Source organism: Notothenia coriiceps, unplaced genomic scaffold (genome assembly GCF_000735185.1).
Source record: "Notothenia coriiceps isolate Sejong01 unplaced genomic scaffold, NC01 NC01_scaffold00018512, whole genome shotgun sequence".
Classification (NCBI taxonomy): Eukaryota; Metazoa; Chordata; class Actinopteri; order Perciformes; family Nototheniidae; genus Notothenia; species Notothenia coriiceps.
In genome coordinates this window covers 94,482-111,657 of record NW_011351213.1, presented here as the reverse complement: position 1 = coordinate 111,657, position 17,176 = coordinate 94,482, and the positions used below count along the sequence as shown (strand labels likewise).

The window sequence follows — 17,176 nt, the reverse complement described above, 5'->3', positions numbered from 1 at the left end:
TTTTTGTATGGTGATATTGCAAGCTGCCAAAAGAAGGCTACAGCGAACGTAATCTACGGGTCGCGGTAATATTAACTTTATTTAATACAACATTAAGGTACAAGCGTTTACATCATACAGCCCATGTTAGTATTAATATTTTACAAATGATGAATTTCAGCCAAACATGTGCCAATATATCCATTATTACAGGATCCGTGGGAGGCAGGTAAAGGCCCGATATGCGTCCGTTGTTATTGGGTGCATCCATGGGCTAAAGACAAACTCATGTAGCTACTGAAACATGTTCACATGAACGTGCCGGGCGGCGCGGTCCCGGGGTGAGATGCGCGTTCATAACGATTGTTTTTAATAAAGGGCTATACAAACGGTTCATACTGGGGTAGTTTATTTAGTAAAAAAAAATTATCCAACGAGTGTACAGACCACTCTTTCCCAATGTAAGCAATTGGGCAAAAAGTGTTTCCGGCGACCAGCAACCAAAACAGAAGTGTAGCTACCGGCACGTTTGGCCACAACGAATATTCTCATCAGACTCCGCCGCCACTTCCTGCGCGGGGGGCTTGCCTGCAGACTCGCCCTGTTTGAGCGCGCTTGATAGCCCCACTTCCCCCTCCACATTGCCCTCCACACTCGTGGTTTGGAACAGCCTCAATATGCGCGGACCCTCCGCGTGAACGCCCGCAAACGGAGGCGTTTAGGCGTGTAGTGGAGGGTGTAGGGGGCGGGATTTTGGGGAATGGCGCCTTCGTGTGGCTGGCCGCGTCTTTTTTCTTCTTCGTGTGCTGATTATTTGACAGATAGAACCAACACAACTGCATTAGCGGCCGCCTGTCGCCCTTCTGTTTGCGGCGCGCTCAGTGCAACTTAAATTATGCACGCTTAAACCAGTTTTTTTTTAAAGGGTCGGCCTCTTTAAAAAAGGTAATCTCTCTCCACAAGAGAGATTCCACATTTCCCCATAATATCCGTTTCCAAAGAGACGGCATTATGACAGAGCCACGAGAGCGTTGCCGCGTTGCTGGTTCTGAGCTCCCAGTGGGCAGGATGAACATGAATGAGTCCACTCAGGGTAAAAAGCTCTGTTCTCACTGTCCTCTTTCCTCTTCTTGGAGAGCGCCATGTGTAATTATTTGTCTCTCCCTGTCTGCCGCTAACACGCCTGTTCACTCTCCTCTCCGTCTTCTCTCCCTGTATCGCTAATTATTCTCTTCACTCACTTTCCTCTCCGCTTCTCTCTGCCGCGCTCTCATCTCTTCTTCTGTGTTCCTCTCCCTGTATCGCTCACTCGTCTCTTTCGCCCCCTGTCGGCGGCAGTTAAAATAGAATCACCCCGTCAAAATTGAAATCCCCTATTAATGTATTGATTATAGGTCCGGGTCCGTATAGGTCGGCGTCTGGATCCGGACCGCGGTCCGCCTGTTGCCGACCCCTGGTATAGATAGTATAGTCTACTAGATAGGATAGTCTACCCACCTTTGGAGCCGTTATTGTTTGAGGGCTCCGTTTCCGCGGTTCCGTTACGTCCTTGTGTGGACGAACCGTCCATACGATAGAGAACTGTAGAAGATACAACCCGTTTCGTCTCTGTGTAAACGTGGCCTTATTCTTCTCCTCCCTTCATATTCCTTTCTACTCCATTGGTTGTCAAGGTCCACTGTTCTGCCTTTCAACAAGTGACATGTCAGTGTGAGCAGTTAAGTCTGATTAAGATTTGTATCATTCTTTAGACAGCGTCTTTGTGTAACGGCCTGTTGTCAGAGGTTAGGGCCCTCTCCGCAACCCCTCTGTGATGTTTAACTACCTTTGAAGTTTCCCCAACACCAACACAAAGACTTGCCTGTGGGCTCAATTTAGTTGGTGCTTCTGAAGAGATTAAACTCTGTGTAGGGGAGTCAAAGTGTGGCGGACTGAGAGAGGGCCTTCACAGGCTCTAGTCACAGCAGATTACAATGTTTCTGATTTAAAAGTAAGTGTTGCACCCAGGCGGTTTTGACAGCGAGAGATATATGAGTATCTGAGATATGTGTTTAATACCTGAATGTTGAGGCCCGAAGCAAAAAATCGAATCAATTCAAACGTTGAGAGAAGTCTCGAACTACAGGAAGGCTTGCAAGATATTCTGGGGCGAGGCATGAATGAAAACCATAAGATTATAAATCACTGTTTAGCCAAACTTTAACAGGATGAGTCTGAAGCAAACAAATATGGTTGTTTTAGAAACACTTTGATAGTTTTCAAGGTCACATTGTGAAAGTTGAAAAAAAATAAGCGGGGCGGCTACCTTTATTCAACACCTTGAAGTCCTTTGATTTGACAGAGATGGTTCACTTGTCCTCTTTGGCTACTCTTATTCTCTTTGATGTAAGGATGAGAAACAATTCGTCACATAAAAGATGGGAGTCTTCAAAGTTTCCCCTTTTCATTATTTTATGTTTTGCCCAAGGCCCTGGGCTAAGTATCCTCCGGAAGTGTGTGACAGGCATGAGTGATGGATGGAAGAGAAGAATAAGTGAGAAAAATAAAAAAACGTTTGCAGTTTTCTTTTAGGACACAGAGAGAAAGAACCATGCAGAGCTGGTCAAATAGGGCTTTGACCTCAGCTCCAGAACCTCAAATAGATGACAAAGCTCTAGCTCCACAGCTCACCTCCTCCACCAGAATGGACATACGTTTGGCTTTGCTCCCCACCGTCTTTGTTATTCAAAACGAAATTCAAATTCCCGGTCGAAGAAAGTTAACCTTTAGCAGCAATAAATTCACTGTCATGAAAATTCATAACAGTTTTGACTTGCTGTAGTTCAGCATGTAAGCACCATAGACAGAGATTGATGAATGTATTTATATTTAACAAGGATTATGGAAAAAATAAAGATTTGCCAAAGTATTTGTTTATGCTTGCACTCTCATTTTCCTAAGCAAATGGTTTTTGAAGATGTTCAAGGCTCCTCACCTCAAGTCAAGTGAAGCTGTATTCTTCTTTCATTGTCCTTCTTTCAACAAAACGCTTAACCCAGCAGCTCTCAAATGCTCACCATTGTCGATTCTGCCAAAGGATGATAACTCACAAAGACCACAAGGTTATAATTACAGGCCTCCCAGTTTCCACTGAATACAACACTTACCATATGGAAGCTGAACAGTGTGAAAGAAGTCAAGTCAAAAAAGTGATTCATTGTTTCTGTAAGAGCAAGAAGAAGCAGAATGTGGGGGAAAAAATCCAGGCAAGGACAAAATGAAAGATAGCAGCGAGAAAAAGTATCTCTCTCATTCTCAGAAGTTACTGTATGCAATGGGAAGCAGATGCATCATCAGACAGAGCCGCCATTTGGTCACTTGAGTCCACAGCATAACACATGTCAACCCCTTAATGCTTCACTGCAGATAGCACTCATCACTTCTCACACTAGCTGAACAGCTGGGCACGTCCTTGATAAGAAACGATTTTGGACACGAGAGACATTTTTAAACCGGTTGTTTAACACTAAATGAATTACGGCTCAGCTGCATGTCGTCAGCACTCTATTAAAGAGAAAAGTGAAGCTTTGTTTGTTCAATGAATGAGGAATGATCTGAGCAAAAGTAACTCCTCTTTATATCCAGGTTGAGCTTTAAAGTCAAAGCAGAGTCTCAGACATTGCTCAGTGCTTTAGTTTAGCTAGGAAAAAAACGTGATTCAAGTCATGTCTTTGGACTAATGAAGTATGACTGCAGCGAGCGAGGATTATGGATGTTAGTTTAGGAGAGTCTGGATTTCAGTTCCATGGGAACAGATTATCATGTTGTCTCTGTGTCTGTGTTATGTCTTGAAAGAAGATATTCTCCAAGTGCGTCCTTGGTTACACAGACGAGTTGATAAGCCTAAACATGATTACCCAGCCCCTTCAGGATTTTACAGAATTATTGCAACTAACACTTCATTTTGTGGCATCTTCTTTATGACATTTTCTAAGCAAATTGAAAGACGTGTAATAGAATCTGCATGAAAAGTGATTGTGAAGCTGAAACTAAGTGGTAGAGTACTTTAGTCTTCTTTTGCCAATTTAGTGTGGGCATACAGAACACACACATGAAATTACCATTTTCCTTTGACTTTTAAAAGTGATTTGGCTGTTGAGAAAATATGACATTAAATAGGTAAAGTTATACAAACATTATTTTAATGTTTTTTTTCCTACCATTATGCAAATCCTGAGAAAAGCATTCCTGTCATACTAATCATATTTTTCACAAAGCAGGAATATATATTTACTGCAAACAGATCTCTCTGTAGAGGAGACGCACACATAATAGAAGCATTTTTGTGCAGTTAGATTCCTTTCACTCATATGAATATCAGGTTATAGACCTATTTTATCCGGATTGAATGAAATCTGTTTAGCCTTTTACAGCTTTACACATTGACCTCGAGACAAAAACAGCATGCAAAGACATTTTTTTAAATAATCCACACATTTTCGCTGCATAGTGAGCAGCAGTGCACTGTGGGAGATTTTTACATGCCTAATCCTCTGTCTGTGGTAAATGATCTGTGTTGGCCACAGGTCATGTGTGAATGCATTATAAATCTCTCTGCTTGGGACTGGTGTGTTTAACCCAGGGAACAGAGTGCTGCATTAGATGTCCACATTCATCAACAGGCTGGAAGTTATCATCTGTGAGTGTGTGTGTGGGAGGTGCATACGTCCACATTTGTGTGTATGTGTGTGCTGATTGTTGTTGACCCCATTTCATCATGCGCAACCTGCTGCTCCCACTCTCCCGACGCTAGAATACTTGATAGCTTCTTTTATTGAATTCTTTTTTTAATTTGGCCGTATCGCATCGCTTCTTTCTCTGCCTTTGAAAGTAGCACTTTCATAGGACACTGATGACACAGCTCATTGGATTGAACGGCTAATCAGATGCTTTTAATGTATTCTCTGCGATTCATGAGATTGGATCCAAGATTTATGAAAAGTCTCCCATTTGCATCAATGAAAAGAAAGGGTTTGGGTATTTCAGGCGCCTTTATCTGCGCTCATATCTTTTTTCATTTCAGCAGAGGCTTTTATCTAGGATTTAAAATGTGAATCATAAGCATCCCTCCAAAACATGTTTTCAGCTGAAGATTGGATTTCCAGAACAAATATTCAATGTTGCTACTTCAAGCTACCATTTGTGCTCGTTTTGAAAAGGTGTTCCTTATGATGGGATAAATCCATCTTCGTTTGCATGTTTTTCTCTAAATGATTTAAACCGCTAATCTTTTTATCCAGAAAATGTCTTCTGATTATTGTAATTCAATATCGTTTTCTATTTTTGGTTTAATAATAAGCATTTTTTCCCTACAGCATCTTTCTTAGAAGTTCCCACAACACCTAGCAGCAGCATCAGTTTAATCTCTCATTCTTTTAGTCTGTCAGTCTGAATGTCATCTCCGCGTCTCTCTGCAGGTGTGATCCGTGAAAGCTACCAGAAGGGTCGTGACCAGCTCGTTCCCGTGACATTGTTGGCCATCGCCGTCATCCTAGCCTTTGCCATGGGCGCCATCTTCTCTGGCATCATTGTTTACTGTGTCTGTGACCACCGGCGGCGAGACGTAGACCTGACAGGCCGCAAGGAAAAGGACAGCCACCACCTCCACTCCCGCCGCGGCTCCATGAACAGCGTGACCAAGCTGACGGGTCTGTTCGAGACACAGGCCAAAGACGGTCGCCCCGAGGCAATCCTCACCCCTTTGATGCACAACGGGAGACTGACTCCAAATGGGAAGATGCTGATAAAAGCTGACCAGCACCACTTGGACCTTTCCGCTCTGCCGACACCTGAATCCACCCCCATGCAGCCGCGTCGGAAGCCAAGCCGGGGGAGCCGGGAGTGGGAGAGGAACCAGAACCTCATCAACGCTTGTACCAAGGATATGCAAGCAATGGGCTCCCCGGTTATCTCCACAGACCTGCCGCTGAGAGCATCTCCGGGACACATCCCCAGTGTGGTGGTGCTGCCTCTGCCACAGCATCAGCACCAGCTCCAGCCCCACCTGCAGCACCAGCATTCCTACCAGCACGAGTACGTGGAGCAGCCCCACCACAGTGACCTCAGCATGGGCCACAGTGTCATGGATGACCAGGGGGCAACACTGGAGTACAAGACAGTCAAAGGCCCCTCTCACAATCTCAACATGGTGGATCCAGATGGGATGCTACCGCCACGTGTGCCCCAACGAGAGGCCTCTCTCTCCGTCCCCCCGGCCGTCCCGCAGATGGGAAAACGTCTGGAGGTCCACTCATCAGTATACGGGCTCCGCAAAGGATCAGCATCCGGGGCTTCTGGGTCGTCTGTCCTCAAGAAGCATAACACCAACTCATCTAACTCCTCCCATTTGGCGAGACATCACAGTTTCAACCGCGTGGAGACTCCGCCCCCTGCCCCTCAGAGGGTGGACTCCATACAAATGACAGCACACGGCATATCTCTGTCACGGCACCCTGGAATGAGCTCCTATGGTTCACTGCCACGAACGGGCTTCAAATATCTCAAGCCTGATGTCCCTCCCAAACCCTCCGTAGTCTCACTCTCGACAAAAGTCAAGTCCAGTGACTGCACATAGTCAGCTAGTTAGCGAACCAGTCCAATCTGATCGGACAGTAGTGAACGTTTTCTTTCTGAAAGAGAGAAAAAACAGGGAAACTGTACAACTTGCATCTTCTTTTAGTGTTTTTTTGTTTTTGGTGTACAGTACAGTGAAAAATGCAACACAGTTTTTTTAAGAAACACTTTCTTTTTTATAAATATGTAAATATTATACAAATGGTTGTCGTCATTTGTTGCCGTCATGAAGCTCATGCTCTGTCTGTCTCCCTGTTACTCTGTTAACACACATGGGAACATGTGCTACTGAAAGAGAAGATGATGCTTGTCCTGAATATTTCATCCCTGTAGCATTCAAGACGTTGGCTCTCTTGTTTGTTGTGTCTTTTGCCACCGGGACTTAACTTGATATCACAGTGGTAAGAAAGCACACAAGAAGACAGGATGGGGGGTTTGGAGATTAATCGTTGTACAGTACCCTGAGGACTGGGAAATCTGTGCGAGCAAGCACTCAGAGAGACTGAGCTCGGACTGTAAGGACGGACGGCTTTTCTGAGTTCTGTCAGAAGCTGTGAAAAAGCCTCTCAGTGTTACAGCAATCAAGTCCTGCCTGGGTTTGCCTGAAAGCCTGGGCAAGAGGAATCCTCTACTGTACTGGTTACTAAATCACACATGACTGTTAATACTAATAGCTTGTTGTATTTATTTTTATCAAGTGCTTTTAAAAAAAAAGACTTTCTAAGCCTCAGAGAGAGAGGGGACAGAGAAGAGATCTTTTAATATTAACTAATCAAGTGTGAGAAAAAAACGTATTTAAAGTCATTAAACTGGAGCCCGTAGAACTTTCTTGATGACTGAAAATCCACAAGGTCTTACTGTTCACTCAGTGGGGCCTGCAGCTTGAGATATATGTGACCTCTGTGAAGAGGAGGAGGAGATATTTATTTAAAACTGTGCCAGACAGGGACTTTTACCTTCATGGATCAGAATATCCATTGTTTTAGACCAATCATAAAAAAGACTTCCTGAATCTCACCCTTTCACTCCTCCAATGAGCATCCCCTCTTTATCAGCACTGTGGTTTTGTGTAAGTCAGTAACATTTGTCCTCATTGGTTGCTGGCTTACCGGTTTTATCAAAGCTCACTGTTGCATGTTGCAAATATAAGAGAAGCAGCTGCAGCAACAGTACGAGAATATGTATACACACATACAAAATGGAAGCTGTAAGTGACGCTGCTAGCAAATGAGGAACATATCGTCTTTACTAGCAGCGCCACGCAGGTTAGCAGGTAGAAATAAATCTACATAAACATCTGTATTGCCTGCTTCTTTTTCCACATGTACATTTGTGCCTTACACCCTAAAGTAGTGACAATGTTTTCTTTAATAGCTGTTAACTTTGTCTCCTTGTAGTATTTTTTTATTTTTCTTACGTCATGATATTTCCCTGGTTTGATAAAAATGCAATTAAAGAATGTAGGTGTTATTGTTGTAATTCTGGTCCCTAGACATTACACACTTACAGTCGAGAGGGAAGACAGGAAGGATTTCCCTTTCTTCTTTCACTCTTTCTTATACACACACACACACACACACACACACACACACACACACACACACACACACACACACACACACACACACACACACACACACATCTTTGTGGTTCATTTCTGATTGTGCCATCAATGCGCTTAAAGCAACCCTTTATGTTGTGCTGGCAGTGTCCATGAAGACGTTGTGAGTGTTTTTGATTTTATATTTTATACAATTTAAAAGTCCTGGTATTTGTGTTTACTTTTTTTTGCTGTCTGTTGGTTTGGAGTAATGGTCAATTGACTGATTAACCGAACAATTAACATGTGTTACTTGAGAAGGCCAGTGTATGGGTATCTTGCTGGTGCACTGCAATAATAAAGCAACACTAGCAAACGCACAGTGTGAGATACACATAAGCACCCAATGTACTAACACAGTTCTAGGCTTCTTGTGTGCATCGTAACACTCAGTTGTTAGGCAGTTGCAAAAACAGGCTGGTTCCTGTGAGAAAAGTTGATATTTAAAAAAACAATATTAAAAAAAAAAAATTGACCTTGTTTAACCCCTTTTTGTAAGAAAAATAATGGAGGAAGTTTAGTTTTGATTTTGCTTCTTTAACTGTCCCTATGAAAGCCTTATGAATGGCTGAAAGTTTGACTAATCTGACCTTTTTACTTAAGGGTTTTCATTGATCACCCCCAACACTTAAATCAATGGAGCACTCCCTTAGTGTTGTATGTGTAGATAGGTAAAAGTTTACTCGATATCATGCAATTTTATGTTTCTCAATGGAGGAAAGCCAACTATGTCTCAATCCACAGCTAACGTGGGAAGGAACGTGTAGGATCTGTGACCTGACTAACTTGTACATAAACGCTTGCAGGGTTTATTGCAAATGACAGGGTCAAAACGAGCCCAGAGGAGGGTGCCCCTTCAGGAACATAGTCCGGGGGAAATTGAGACATTCATCCCAATACCTAAACCTGTGATCTTTAAAGTGCAAAGGACCCAAGATTAGTATGAAGGGGTTTAAACTTCTCCAGAAAACCACTTCATTGTAGCTGGTTACTGGGCTCTACGAGGCCCTATTTACACCCTCCAGTGTGCTGTAAAGTGCATGACACAGCAACTTTCCCAAGCCTGGTATATTGCTGATCTACAACTAAATATTTCTTGTCTTGAAATGTTCAGTTGTAGCAGCTTTCGCCTCGGAGAATTGCCGTGTCCACACAGTATGTGAACATGAGAATCAGGGTCTGTCAAGGTCACGAGGTTAAATGTCCACATCCTGTTTAGACGAGTACATTTAGCTGTGGGTGCATTTCTGTAACATCAAGCGTTTGATGTCAGTGGGGTTTGAAGACTTTAAAGACTGGACTGGGTTTGACTGTGAAGGCTGCTGTGGACAGTGAGGTTCTTTGGTGTGTGCCTTTTTTGTCTTTCACCCTTGTTATAATACACTGCTATTAGATGCAAATCAACTCTCTTCTGAACTTCTCAATCTTTTGAACTTTGTAAGCTTGTAAGATATTGTGACGTCACAAAGTTTTTTGCCCTACTCTCTCCACTTCCTTAACATCTGATTCACAGCTTAATGTATGTTGTAAAGAAAAAACTCTTTAATTTAATGCAAAATGTAATAAAAAAATAAAATTCTTGTCATGAAGACTGTGACATGTCCTTGACTTCTTCCACGTGTTTCTCTGCCTATGGTGGTTATCTTTATACTAACAACATCTTTATTGTTAAACTTTGTAAAACACCATTTAGGGAAAACCAAGCCAGAGTTTTGCACACAATTTAAAGATTGTTTCACTTTTGAATCAATTTTCAAAAAAAATTGTAGAATTGTGAACTCAAGTAAACTATTCTTCTTTGCTTGTATAATATATATACCAACCCCTTGAGATCTAAACAACTTTTCTTCAGAACAAGATTCGACTTCAGTTACAAAGCACTAAGTAGATAAAAGTACTTATTTGCTGAAGTGAATATGAATTCCTTAAGTTCATGTCTAATAAGGGAAAAAATAAAGACTAGGTAATGAAAGGAGGGAAGAGGCTTCTATGGTATTATTGATCCTGTCAGTTAAATGAAGCAAGCCATTTGATAGAGATTGGATGCAGCACTCTGTTGGCACACTGATACAGAAATCCCCTTTTAAACTACTATACGTAATTGTCCATAGAGGCATTAGGGGAATTGTAGTGAGGATTGGGGGTGATCCATTAAATCCAATATAGGAAATCAATATACTATTCTAAAGTTAATTGCAAGACAAAGGAGTGGATGATAGCTTATTTTATTTTAGTTCCATTTTCAAGTTAATAACCAACAGTTTGCAAACAAGATTGCCACTTTATGAGGTGATATGTCAAAGTTGTGTTTACAACTTTCCACCGCCCTCACTTTATGTCAGCTAATAATAGCCGAATGTGGCTCATCAAGTTTCTAACAGATGGATTTTTTTATTTCGCCATAATGCTAAGACATCTCAATTACAAGCTCAGAAAATACTGTACTAATAAACTTGGTCTTGTCTCCATTGAGCTATAGGTTATAACACAAAACAACAGAGGAAATAAAAATATATGTAGAGTTTGTAATCTGTTGGAAACTGATCGGTTAAATAAAGAGTTATAACGCAATGTCAGGGCATCTTTGTCTATCTTACATTTTCAAGTTTTGACTGGACATTTCTGGTTACAGATCTTAAAAATGAATGTTATCACCTAAAGAGCGTAAGTGCTGACTAACACTGACTGTTAGCACATCCTTGGTATCATTTTGTCATGACATATAGCTTTGGCGGGTAGTTTGACACTGTTGCCTTTCATCCAAGAGTTGAGTCATACGTTACAAGCGTTTGTTCAAGTCAGACATGCATGGGGATCAGATAACCAGGATGTGGTGCAGCTAATGAGGCCTGTCGGTGCTTTGTCAATGCTGCATTGTGCATTCTCCTTTCAGGCACCCGTGTGTTGTTGTGCATCTCAGAGATCAAGATTCAGATATTCACCACCAAATCTTTGCCAACATAACAAGAGCACAATCATATCAGGTGGTGACTAGTGTGAGCGGGTATTATCACACAGTCAATCAGAGTGCAGCTTTGTGACCTCAAAGGTCGGCAAGAAAGGGTTCAAACAGGTAAATCCTATCTATCTGTGTGTGGTGTCGGGGAGGAGTTGATAAGAACAACATGTCGAAGTCAGGACAGATATAGCTTTGAAACTAATGCAAGTAATACAATCCATGCACTATAATCTGTGTCAATACCCATGGTCAATACTCACGTATTATAGACCACTACCCTAATGTAATTGAGTGGTTTACATTTTGAGTAAGAAAATTGATATTTTTTCTTCCACACTGGTTCTTACATTTGTGTCAATTTAGTGTTATTGGGTTAGTGTATAGAGTGGTCAAGATATTTAGAAACTAAAATGTTTGGTTGGAAAAAACGTCATTAGTTCAAAGATGTCTATGGCAGGTTAATAAATAGTATTCCTGTTTTGTTGCCGTCAATGTGCTTTTTTTTACTAGTTACATATTTAATTTATGATATGATGGGAAATGCAATTTCTATCTAGAATTAAATATAAATATACATTTTGAATAGTGTCTGTTCACAATGTGTGTTTACTTTAGCCTGCTCTGTTGAAGTTGAGTGGGACAATAGTAAAGGTGAGTTTTATCTAGTACTGATCCATCAATTACATCTTGGAACTTTTTGCATGTTTATCTTTTTAACTTTAGGACAGACTGTATCTGTGCTATTCTGTTTCTTGTGAGATTATAAAAAATGGGTGTGGCACTTGCACATCGGCTATGGCAACCCTCAACCTTGGATCAATCATCTTATAGATCTGAAATCCTGTTAAAGTAATTACCCAATTACAATCGTACATCTGTTCTAGGTTGATTGTGTGTGTTTACCTTGTGTTATCTTCCTCTTCATTATATTGCTGAGCCTTATCTGAGACAGCTATCATTAAAAAGTCAACCCATTAGCCAGTTTGTCAGATGTCTTTAGAAAAAGGTTTACATTTTGTCTAATCCATGTATTTATTTCAGGGCTGTTGGACTCAACTACATGTAGGAGCGCCAGAGTGAGAAGCCTGTTGAAGGATGAAGGATCACTTGACGTTAACTGTGCCAGGACACTTTAAATTAGTACAAATTCCAGATGTAAATCCAAAAGGACACATCTGTAATGATGGGTGCTATTGTGGATTTACACATTAATACCTAAATGCATTGAGAAGTAAGTACTGTCTGAGTTGCTCTTTGATTAGCAGTTGCTGTAGAAACACAGTATGCTGCAAATATTTCCAGTGAGGATCAGTAGCCGTCACTCTGGCTCATGACCCGAGATGTTGACCCGTCTATCCGAGGGCTTGTTGTCTCTTTCCCTGCCAGCGACAGCAACAGAGGGCACCCTGCCAGACTTTCAACATCGCCCGCAGACCAGCTAACCAGCTAACCAGTGAGCCATCCATTAAACCCTGCAGCCAGCCTTTAAGTATACCATGTATTCCCTGCCCCCACCAGTCCGTCACAACTCTAATCCGCCCTGGCTGTGGGCCGGCAGTGCTCATTTCGAGTGCGCTGCAATCTGTGGTCACAACAAGTTTAGCCCTGCGCTAATCCTCCCATCCAGCAATCATTATCCCTGCACTGATAGTGATACCATGGTTGCTCTTAATGGCACATATCCTAGGTTTTTTTGTGTCCTTTTTTGCCGCAAAAAATTCACTGCAGCCACGACTCAGACACAAAAGCACAACAGATAAACAAACAGAAAAGAGATAATTATACGCCTTGTCAAAAGAAAATGTGCATAGATTTAATGTGAAAATACAGGACACACATGTGAGCTCACACACTGTAGAACACAGAGTAATGGGTCCCCTGTGAATTAATATGGCACTCAATGAGTCATTAATGGAGGTCAATAGGCCCCTTAATGGTCGTTCTCCATGTTGGTTAGTTTGTCGTTAATGTGTCATGGGATAAGTACATGAGCCTCATAGTGGAGTCTGTGTGTCTGTTTTACAAGACTGTGTGTTTGTGTTTGTGTGAGTGTGTGTTTATGTTGCTCTGTCTGTAGTGGAGTCTGTGCAGTGTGCAGGGTCATACTGTTTAGTATGTCGGAATAAGTAAAAAAAGTAATAGTGCTGTATAGTATGAGGGAAAAGGTCCAAAAAAGGTCAACTTTATTGTCAATCTTCGTGTGTTTGATACATATACAGCTCAAAATGCTGCAAAAATGTATACAGTACATACATACAAACCTATGCACCAGTACTCATTTGTAGTATAGTATGTCGAAAAAAGCTAATTCAAGTACTTCATTTAGTTAAATATAAGAAGAAATTATGTTTAAAAGAAAAACATACACAAATGTTGAGACTCTTGTATATATAAAAAAATTAAAACACAAATACATTCATAATGTAACAGATAATCTAAAAAAATATATATTCATCAAACCTGTTAAACTAATACAGGGTTGCTTTTTCACAAACCAGTCAGCTGGAATCACTGATAGATCAACCCAATAAACCAATTCATGCAGCTGACGTTAGTTTATTTAGCTAGCTACCTGCACCTGACTTAATCTGCCAGCAATGTTCATCGTGTCAAATGTCAAACTGCTTTTGACAGTTTTACATTTTTCCTGATTTCTCTGTCTGAAATCAGGGACTGATTGTTTGAAAAGAATATACCAAGAAATTAAGTAGTAGTGGTAACACTGTCATTGTTTATATGGCAAAGTGCTGAGGGTGGCTCGACTGGATAAACTGTTGGAGGCGACCCTAAACATGTAAATACGAACTATTAAAAGTTGTAATTCCACCGTTTGGCCACTAAAAACATTTGATATATGGCTTGGTGCTGACAGGCATAGCAACAGTAACTAAGTGGGACTGGCCTTGGTAAGTTCAACAGGGGACTCTAGACTCATGACATCAATAATTCTATATTTCTAAATCCAGACTCTGACAGTGTGTCTGTGAGATTCTCCCTCTCATTGTGGTGTGTGTGTGTGTGTGTGTGTGTGTGTGTGTGTGTGTGTGTGTGTGTGTGTGTGTGTGTGTGTGTGTGTGTGTGTGTGTGTGTGTGTGTGTGTGTCCTTTACATGAATGCCTCTAATCCCTTACTCCAAGGATATAACATCTTCCAGGGGAGATGCATAGCTTATTGTAGCTCTAAACCCGCCCCGATAGACTGTTCTCCACATTGAACTCGAAAATAATAGAATAAAAACTGGATTAAATCTGTCCAGCATTATCACTTTTGTTGAGTATTATAATGGTTTACAATACCAAACATTTGCTACATCAACATACTGAATATCATTTTTTTTAAATATTTACATTTTCGGTCATAAAGCACTACCCTGCTGAGGACCTTTGTGGTTAAACAGCCAGCAACAATCATTCAATTGAACATTATGTCTTGCACTCGACAATATCTGCTCCACTTCATATTAAGGTACGGTAATTAGATCTTGCAGTAATCTGGACGTTGGCCAAACTTCATTGCAGAACAGACATTATTGCCTTGCTCAAACATAAAAGCACACTAGAGACATTTTATCCTTGTAGGAAGCACATTAACACATACCAAATAGCTGCACTAAATGTACCTTAAAAGGCATTTAGGTGACCTTGTTGGGAAGTGGGGAGACCTTAAAAGGTGTAAACAATGAAATAGGCCTCTATGCTGTTGCTGCTGCCGCTGCTGTTGAGTCATGAAGCCTGGCAGTCACAGTGCAAATACTAATGTAACATTCTAAAGGGCTAAAATGGAGAAAGGGACTTAAATAAGGTCATTTTCTAGAAAAACTGAGCACAACTAAACACATTACACACAGTACAATGTAGCCAATTATTGTGTATGTATAGTTACGTATGTGTACCTTTCTGAGAAATATCATATACAGTCATATAAAGACCCTCACCAAAATTCCAAATGTATGTCACTTCTTACAGTATAATCCATTAGCAAAAAAGATGCATTTATTTCCTTGAACTTTAACCAGGAATCCATTAAGTTGTCCTGGTTATGTGAGAGTTCATTGAACACTGTTGGGGTGATAACAACATATTTTTGTGTGATTTCCAGCTGACGAAAGCATGCATCATTCAGCCCGAGCTTCTCAGAACTCAAGAAGAATCCAGCGGAAGATTCTCAGCAAAGATTCATAGGAACGAGGGCGAGAGTAACTCTCTTTCACGCTTTGAAAAAAAGCCTTGGGCTGTGAAGAAGCAGCGAGGGGAGTATACCTTTGAGACGTCAGATGGCAGAGTTAGCAAGAAAAAGAGCCAAGCCTTGTTCTACCGTTATAAGCCCTGCGCTGCACACATAGACGAATGAGCAGGGGAGAAATTGGGAGAAGGAATAAGGGCAAGACGGTGTAAATTTGGAGCACAAACGGCTTAAGGGGGCACTGTGCATGCATCCCTGTGGCCCTGCACACACATACAGTACAGTATGCACAGGCTTAAGAGGAGGCTGAGGAGAATGATTGGCGAGGGGATCAAAACAAAGCCCCTGGGTGATGTTGGAGGGGAGCTCAGGGAAGGGGATGGAAGTTAGCTCCTCATCTGCTGTCACATGCACTTTCAGGCGTGCACACACTCACACACAAATTCAAAAAGTCTAAGAGCATAATGACCATAAGAGAAGGAAAGATAACCCAAAAGAGACATACACCACCAAGAGAGAAAAGTCAAACTCAAGTACATTCATGCACATTCACACACTCACACATTCACAGCATAAGGCTCTAACTGGCTGATATTGCCCTGAGTGCATGGAGAATCCTGTGAAACTGTGTCTGTGTGGAGAAACGTACTTTCAGTGGCCAGGAGAAAACACCCTTAGAAAGTTGAGAGAAGATGCCAATCAACTTTACACAACAGAAATCTGTGACCTGGTTTCTCACCGCCTCTTTGAGAGGAGAAAATCACAACACAGACAAATCCAATTACCTTGGTATCAGGGCATTCCAACATTTTCTGTAAACACGACGGCTATTTTCATAGTCACAGTTCAAAGCTAGAGTTGGCCTCATCGGAAGAACATATGGGTATATACCGTATGTGAGTTGAATTTGCAAAGGGCTTGAGTGTTATGCATCCTCCCTCCAACAACGTGGGTGCAGCAAGTGGAAGGAAAATGTGGTGATCATTTAACAATAATCAAAAAGTCAGAGTTTATGGGAGTGCCGCTCCCATTAATGGTGTCATCCTGTGAGGAGCCCAGAGTCACAACTGGGTGCAATGTTATAAATCGTAAATGTCATGTGATTTATAATTGTGCATATGTTGTTAATTTTGCAAAGGACAAACCAAAAAGTGAGTTTGAGTATAAACAACTCCCTCCAGAATCCGTAAACACTAGCAGTGAATACAGAGCTGATTTTCAACAAATGAGAGTGACTTTAACACTATGAATTAAATGATTCACGTAAGATGCAAGTTGTCAGCTTCTTTTGAAAAAATGTCTGTTTTCCGTTGATACAGTATACACTGTATGTTTGACCTTGAATATTGCAAAGTAGTCTAAAGGTGCCAGTTTGATTTGAATGAAGGGTTTGTCTAGTGGTTTAACAGCATCTAATTTCCCTGCAAACAACTCTCACATGAACAATCCCTGAAGAGTCCCTGAAGTCATAAGACGTGAGAGGAGGAGGAGGTCAGAAGTGTAGTGTGGTGAGTCTCACCCCCCACCCCCACCCCCCCTGCCTCTCAGGCCACGGTGACAGGGGACAGGAGTGAAAACATGCCCGAGTCAAAGCTCCCACACAGTTGTTAATTTGCCGACAGGGTTTTATCTCTTTTCTCTGAACAAGGGAATAGACTTTGTCATCTTGTTGTGCTTCTCCACTCTGTAATCTAACATCTTACTTCACTTAACACAGATGCTATTTTATGCTTGGGCTGCATGGCTTATTTTCGTCCTGTCATTTTGTTTATTTCATAAAATTGGTCATTGTATATTTATTGTGTCCAGACCTTCCATGCTGTTGCCCTCACCATTGCGTTTTT

The 17,176-nt window shown here is 41.5% G+C and overlaps 1 protein-coding gene and 1 pseudogene across 1 annotated transcript in view; one reads left to right on the top strand and one right to left on the bottom strand.

The window, feature by feature from the left end:
* Positions 1–17,176, bottom strand: part of LOC104951102 (trypsinogen-like protein 3) — a 129,588-nt gene that overhangs the window by 46,588 nt on the left and 65,824 nt on the right. The window lies entirely within an intron of this gene.
* On the top strand, positions 4,924–9,777 carry LOC104951098 (semaphorin-6A pseudogene; annotated as a pseudogene).